This window comes from Grus americana, chromosome 27 (genome assembly GCF_028858705.1).
Source record: "Grus americana isolate bGruAme1 chromosome 27, bGruAme1.mat, whole genome shotgun sequence".
Taxonomy (NCBI): Eukaryota; Metazoa; Chordata; class Aves; order Gruiformes; family Gruidae; genus Grus; species Grus americana.
The window spans coordinates 2,474,744-2,480,743 of NC_072878.1; the positions used below are offsets into that span (position 1 = coordinate 2,474,744).

At 49.8% G+C, this 6,000-nt stretch overlaps 1 pseudogene; it reads right to left on the minus strand.

The window, feature by feature from the left end:
• Positions 1 to 3,941: 3,941 nt before the first annotated feature.
• On the minus strand, positions 3,942 to 4,894 carry LOC129196914 (olfactory receptor 11A1-like; annotated as a pseudogene).
• Between the last annotated feature and the right edge of the window lie 1,106 nt (positions 4,895 to 6,000).

The window sequence follows — 6,000 nt, forward strand, 5'->3', positions numbered from 1 at the left end:
TGCAAACTCCACAGTTTCTTGGAGCATTAATGGGTCCCCCTGAGGGCCATCCCTGACAAAGCAACTCTGGGGCTGGTTAGAGCAGGCAAGTGGAGGCAGGGATGACAGGTAGGCAAAGGCAATGGCAAGGTGGCTCTGATGCTGAGTAATCCTGGGTGTGTTTCTCAGGGTTCCCTTGACTGAATCTCCATTTGGTCATCTGCTAATTAATGCCTATTGCAGATAGCTGACCGTGATGGTCAAATCTTTCCCAAGATAAGAGCATGAGGAGTTTCAGGGCTCTATAGACCCAGGAAGGAATGATCATGAACACAATCTCCAAAAGAGCACACAAGATTACAAACCCAGCATTTACTCGTCTCTGATTTTATTGGTCATAAATCCAATTAATTTTTCCAAGTTGAGCCTGCTTTGACTGTGAAGATAATTGTTTAATGATCTCTCCCTGTTCGTATCTCAACCCATGAGCCTTTTGTTATATTTTCTCTCCCCTGTCCAGGTGAGGAGGGGGAGTGACAGAGTGGCTTTGGTGGGCACCTGGCGTCCAGCCAGGGTCAACCCTCCACAGTGGAGAAAGGGTAAATGAGGGTTGGGTGTTTGTATGGTAGGCTATGTTGCGGGAAAATACATACCTATATAGACACTCAAACAGTAAGGATGTCTCCAGAAGCTAGTCTTAGGTCCTCCAGCTATCTGGGCGTTGGCTCCAGGATCTCCTCGTCCCCCCCAGCTCCCCCATGCACAGACAGACACATGTGCAAATGGCTCCCTCCAGCACAGAACCACAGAACCATTGAGGCTGGAAGGCAGCCACCTTCCACCTTCTCTCTGCTTCCTCTTCATGCTTGGTTTCTGGCAGGAGCTCTGTTCTCCTCCGTGCCAGCCTCCTGCCACCCTTTCTTGAATTCCTGAATGTCCAGGTGGACCGTTCTGGAGATTGAAGAGGAGTTCGTTAACCATCAGACAGCTCTCTGCACCCTTTTTCTCTTCAGGGCCATATCCCAGGGGATTCTTCCAAGCGGGGCACCCAGCAGGTCAAAGCCTTCTGTCCCGCTGTCCTGACGTCCTGCTCCTTGCTTTTTGGTCTACTCTCAGAATCCTCCACTTCAGTCCTGCCCGCCTATGTTTCTGTGTTTCCTCCCTCAAAGGTGAGATCACACACACAAGCTCCAGGATTTAAAAAGAAATTAAAGGGTCAGAAGTGCAAGCCAGGCCCACAATATCTATTTTTCAATGTTCAAACCACACTGAACACGTCAAGCAGCAGTCATACACTGAGATCTAAGACATCCTAGATTAGTCGAGGGTACATCATATAAAGGATGTTGAGGGATTTGTATTGGGTTTACGTGGCAAGGGATGGGTAGTGGGGAGGGTGGTGTGCAGGGGTGGCTTCTGTGAGAAGATGCCAGAAGCTGCCCCATCATGTGAGACAGAGCCAGTTCCAGCTGGCTCTAAGATGGACCCACCACAGTGATGGTGATAGCACCTCTGCAGTAACATAGTTAAGATGGGGAAACAACTGCTGCACAACAGCAGCTGGAAGAGAGGGGTGAGACTATATGAGAGAAAAACCTCTGCAGACACCAAGGTCAGTGAAGAAGGAGGGGGAGGAGGTGCTCGAGGTGCTGGAGCAGTGATTCCCTTGCAGCCCATGGTGAAGACCATGATGATGCAGGTTGTCCCGCTGCCACCCATGGAGGACCACAGTGGAGCAGATATCCACCCTGCAGCCCCTGGAGCACCCCGCACTGTGGGAAGGACCCATGTTGGAGAAGTTCATGAAGGACTATCTCCTGTGGGAAGAGGAGTGTGAGGAGGAAGGAGTGACAGAGGCAACATGTGATGAACTGACCGTGACCTCCATTTCCCTAACCCCTGTGCTGCTGCGGAGGAAAAGGCAGAGAAAATTGGGAGTGAATTTGAGCCCAGGAATAAGGGAGGTTTCTGGAGAAGGTGTCTAAAGATTTGATTTTATTTCTCATTACCCCATTCTGATTTGATTGGCAATAAGTTAAATTAATCTCCCTGAGTTAAGTCTGTTTTGCCCATGACGGTAATTGGTGAGTGATCTCCCTGTCCTCATCCTGACCCACAAGCTTTTTGGTGTATTTTCTCCCTCTGCCCTGTTGAGGAGGGGGAGTGGCAGAGCAGCTTGGTGGGCACCTGGTGGGTAGCCACAGTCCAACCACCACAGATGGATAGAGGCTTTCAGGAGAGACAGGCTGGGAGGATCCAGAGTGAAGTTTCTTCAAAGTAAAGAGGCTACTTGGATGTATGGAGCTCCTCAATGGGGAAGGGGACAAGTTGGGTCAGCCCTTGTGCATGAGGGTTGAAGGAGAGGCCAGTAAGGGTGGCATCATAAATGGATAGGATGGGATGGGATGGGATGGGATGGGATAGGATAGGATAGGATAGGATAGGATAGGATAGGATGGGATAGGATAGGATGGGATAGGATAGGATGGGATAGGATAGTTCAGTTTGGAAGCACCTACAATGATCATCTAGTCCAGCTGCCTGACCACTTCAGGGCTGACCAAAAATGAAAGCCTATTAGGAAGGGTATTGTCCAAATGCCTCTTCAACACCGACAGGCTTGGGGCATCAACCACCTTTCTAGGAAGCCTGTTCCAGTGTTTGACCACCCTCTCTCTAAAGAAATGCTTCCTAATGTCTAGTCTAAACCTCCTCTGATGCAGCTTCGAACCATTCCAGGCATCCTGGCACCGGATCAGAGGGATCGGCACCTCCCTCTCCATGTCCCCTCCTCAGGAAGCTGTAGAGAGCAATCAGGTCACCCCTCAGCCTTCTTTTCTCCAAACTAGACAATCCCAGAGACCTTAGCTGCTCCTCAGAGGACATGGCATCCAGCCCTGTCACCAGCTGCATTGCCCTCCTCTGGACACATCCAAGGACCTTCACATCCTTCTTAAATTATAGCACCCAGAATTTCACACAGGAAAGAGGAAGAAGGAAGAAGAAAAAAAAAAAATAACAAACCACCAAAAAAACCAACCCCAAAGTAATAAGTGATGCCAAAGCAATCACTCCCCAGCTTCCACAAGTACACTGGTGCCCAGCCAGTCCCCAAGCAATGGCTATCCACTGAAAAAAGCCCTCCCCTCCATTTTTGTTGCTGAGCATGATGCTATATGACATGGAAGATCTGGTAAGTTTGGATCAGCTGTCCTTGCTGTGTCCCCTCCCAATTTCTTGTGCACTCTCAACCTGCTCACTCTAAGGGCAATGTGAGAAACAGAGACGGTCTCGATGCTGTGCAGACACTGCTCAGCAATAGCTACACATCTGGTGTGTTATCAACACGGTTTTGGTCCCCAGTCCAAAGCACAGCACCTTACAGGCTGCCATGAAGAGAATGAGCTCCCCCCCAGCCCAGTACAATGGGTCAAAGCTTTCTAGTGGGGAAGGAGGGCTGAGGTGGGAAGCCTGATCCTCCAAGGATGAAGAGACTGGGGCAAGGGAATGGCTGTCACGGTCTCTGTCCAAGATGTAGGGTGAAGACAGAAGAGAAGCTTGAGCTGGAGCCAGAAGGGAAAAGCTGGAGCAGGGACATGCTCACTTCTGCCAGGAACAGGGGAGGGAAAGGTGTGTGTGTGGGGGGAGATCCAGGCGATGACCTTGTTTCAGCCCTCAGACAGAGGAACTGCTCCCCTCACTCCAGCCTCTCCACCTCCCCTTGCAGCAGGATAAGCAAAGGCTTCTTATTCAATCCTGATACTTCAACAGTTCCCCACATAAGACCACCAAAGTGTTTATTTTCAAGGAAAAAGCAAACCCATGACATTTTCAACATTTTTTTTTAAACAATGATATTTCTCTCCAAGGACCTTTTGCTTTCTTCCCTTTGCCACTTCACAAGAGGACTCAGTGGCATGTGCTTTGGAAGAGCCAGCTGGTATCCAGAGCTTCCAAAGGAGCTAGAAGCATCTTTTGCCTGCGTCACCAAGGGAGCATGAGCTCTGGGTGCAGGCCAGGGCTCTCCTGAGCACTTTCCTGATGGCCTCCTTGACCTCGCTGTTCCGCAGGCTGTAGATGAGGGGATTGACCAGGGGCGTCAGGATGGTGTAGAAAAAGGAGAACACTTTGTTGAGCTGCCTCAGCGGGCCTGTTCTAGACAGCATGTAGACAACAAAGAGGGTGCCATAGAAAACAGTGACAACAGTGAGGTGAGAGGAGCAGGTAGAGAAGGCCTTCTGTCTGCCCGTGCTGGACGGGATCCTCAGGATGGCAGCTATGATGCACATGTAGGAGGCCAGCATGAACAGGAATGGAAATATTAGATCCAGAACACATAGTAGACGTGTTGCCAGCCTGAGCACTCTGGTGTCACTGCAGGTGAGCTCCAGCAATGGGGTAAAATCACAGAAGAACTGGTCAATTGCCTTGGGGCCACAGAACTGCAACTGGATAAGAACACTGTGACTACCACCAGCAGCAGTGAACCCCCTAGCCAAGATGCAGCTGCCAGGTGTAAAGAGACCTTCCAGGTCATGAGGCTGGCGTAGAGCAGAGGCTGGCATATGGCCAAGTACCGATCGTAGGACATGGCCGCCAGAAGGTAACACTCAGTAGTTGCAAGGGAAGCAAAGAAGTAGAACTGAGCCATGCAGCCGTGAGCAGAGATGCTGCTGTCCCCAGACAAGAAGCTGGCCAGCAACCGAGGCAGGATGGTGGAGCTGTAGCAGGTCTCCAAGGAGGACAGATTGCCCAGGAAGAAGTACATGGGGGCGTGCAGATGCCGGTCTGCCACCACCAGCACAACAATGAGGATGTTCCCAATCATGGTGACTGAGCAGATCATAAGCAAGAGGAGAAAGAGCAGGTACTGGAGCGTGGGGACATCACGTATTCCCAGCAGCACAAAATCCATGGATGCTGTCCCATTGTCCCTTTCCCCTTCGGCCATGCAATGTTGTTTGTCTTTTATTTTCTCAGTTGTCACAAAGAGGGGCTACGAGAAAGAAACACATTTCAGCGTTTACCTTCCACATTTTTTTGTGTAGGACATTTTTCTGTTCACGCTAGCTTTATGTATTTCATGCCTAGTGAAAGCATAAAATAAATGTTCTTCCTGATGGGTAAAGAACACTCATCCCACAGAGCCACTGCAGACTCTGGAGGTGAGCTGCTCAATGGAAGTTCTTCTTTCTCACTAGAGAATAAATCCATGAAGTGCATTTGCTCACAGAGAAACAAACAACGTTCATATGCCGCTGGGTATGCCCTGAAAAACATGTTATAGTTGTTGAGGATCGACATCCTTCTGCTCTCAGGAAAGAGAAAGTGTGCCAGAGAAAAGGAACCCCTCTCTCCAAAAAAGCCCACTGTGTGAAACGTCACGCCAGACACCACCCTTCCTCCAAAGCAAGGGATGGGCACATCGCAGGGTGAGTGGCCACAGCTCTCTGAAGCACTCACATGAGAAGGAAAGGATTCCCGCCCCACTCCTTCCCATCCACCCAACAGGCCAATTTCTTCCAATTGAGAAAGGGCACATCAGGCGTTACTGGCTCAGATGACCAATGGACTGTGCTGTGGGACTGCCAGAGAGATGCTAAAAACCACACTGTAGGTCAAAATGCAGCATAAAAAGTTAAAAGGAAGTGATCAAAAAAAAAAAAAAAAAAGATAGGGAAGGGGTAACTGGCAGTCAACCAAGCCACATGGGAGAGGTTGTGCAGAGGAGAATAATGGGAAGGTTTAAGGAGACCAATCCAGACATTTTTCAGTGGTGCCCTGAAGAAAGGACACACTGAAATACAGGAAATTCCATTGAAAGATAGGGTGGTCAAACACTGGAACAGTTGCCCAAAAAGGTTACGAAGGGTCCACCCTTGTGAATATTAAAAACTAGACGGGACATGGTCCTGAGCCACTTGCTCTAGCTGCCCCTGCTTTTAGGAAGGGGGGAGGTGGACTGGATGATGTCCTGAAGTGGCTTCCAAGCCCAGCTGCTCTGTGATTCTGTGATTGAAA